At 34.9% G+C, this 1,726-nt stretch overlaps 1 non-coding gene across 1 annotated transcript; it reads right to left on the reverse strand.

The window, feature by feature from the left end:
* Window positions 1-1,619: 1,619 nt before the first annotated feature.
* On the reverse strand, window positions 1,620-1,726 carry LOC148880912 (small nucleolar RNA R71). Its single transcript, XR_016106233.1, has one exon. It is a non-coding gene; the product is annotated as a small nucleolar RNA R71 (small nucleolar RNA).

The following is a 1,726-nucleotide window of genomic DNA, read 5'->3' on the forward strand; positions in this document are numbered from 1 at the left end:
TTCGTAGAGAAGCCCAGCACACATCTAAAGCCCAATTCGCAGAAAAGCCTTGTAGCAGCCCAATTTATTAAAGAAGCCCAACTCGAATTCAAGAATAAAGAGTCTTATCAGATTTAAATTTTAAATGTAATCCTAGAAAGATAAAGAAGATTGAGATTACTAGATAAGAGATAGGATATGATTAGATCAAAACTAATTAGGACTTTCTATTTTTGAGGAAAAACTCCAAGGAGTTGGAAACAGCCACTCCTCCTAAAGCTATATAAAGGGGAGGGGGGGGGGGGACTAGCATCAATCAATCTCTGGAGCAATCAAGGAGAAATCCTTCAAGAGAGCTTCAGCCTTCAAGAAGGCAGTCGGTAACGCAGGAGGAGAAAAGGAGGAAGGTGGCGGCAAGGAGAAGTTCATCGATCTCAACCTCAAGGGGCGATATCATGAGTTCTTTCTTATACCTTGTTTGTATAATTTCCTTTATCACGAACTAATCTATTTGTAGCTAGGGCTGTGGAAAACCAAACCATGACCATGGATTGATCTTTATTTAATTCAACCAAGCTGTTTTTATTTTTATATTGTCTATGAGTTATTATGCATAATGCAATTATGAGCTTGGCCACCACCTAGTTGATTTGGTTTATATGAATGAACCGGAAGGGGAATTAAAAGATTAAATAATTCATAGTGTGAATTGAATGGTATATAGGTATATATATACATGATTCATCTGATGACATAGGTTTTTCATAGAACTTACTACATCTCTATCACGAGAACTCTAGTCGAGAGATCAAATGGTTACTTGATAGAAGTAGATTTGATATATCCCGAGAGGGAATATTAAATAAATTTGGAAAAACTTTAGCTTATGAAAATAATAAATTATTTTGGTTAATTTAATAAATTGATATCCGTTGGAAGGGTTAGGTGGACCAATAGTTCTAGTGCTTTCAATTAAATTGTTGCAAGTTCAGTCGTTGATTGACTTTATTTCTGTTCTTTCTTTTTCTATCTTTAATTTTTAGTAGTTCCTATTGTTAGAATTCGGTTGTTCAAATAATTGAGGGAAGTTATAGTTCTAATACTTATTTTGTTAAATCCTCGTGGGAACGATATCTTTATACTACTTGATAACTAATGCACTTGCTAGGTTTATATAATTATAGCTATCAAGTTTTTGGCGCCATTGCCAGGGATTTAATCCTAAAATAATATTAGAAATTGTTAACCTTGGTTGATTTAAATTTTTATTTTTTTCTTTTATCATTATTTATTCGAATTCTTGCTTAGTGTATGACACGTACTAGAGGAGAAGAACTAGCAGAATTTGATCCTGAGATAGAGAGAACCCTTCGCATACTGCAAAGAGCCAACAAAAGTAAAGAAAGAGAGACGATTGAAGAGGGTGAACCAGCTGAAGAAGAGATGGCAGAAGCAAATTGAACTCTTTTGGACTATGCTTGTCTAACAATGGATGGGGCTACTTCTAGCATTTGCAAGCCAACATTCCAAGACAATAATTTCAATATCAAGCATGCGATCATCTAAATGATCCAAACGAGTATTCAGTTTAGTGGGTTGCCGAGTGATGATCTTAATGCACATCTTCCTTTAAAACTGCAAAATTGATTAATGATATCACTACTTTTGTTCAACTAGAGAGGGAATCTTTGTATGAGGCCTGGGAACGATTTAAAGAAATGCTTAGGAAGTGTTCTCACCATGGAAT

The sequence above is a fragment of the Nelumbo lutea genome, chromosome 1, assembly GCF_056320005.1.
Source record: "Nelumbo lutea isolate HS-2025 chromosome 1, American lotus-T2T, whole genome shotgun sequence".
NCBI lineage: Eukaryota > Viridiplantae > Streptophyta > Magnoliopsida > Proteales > Nelumbonaceae > Nelumbo > Nelumbo lutea.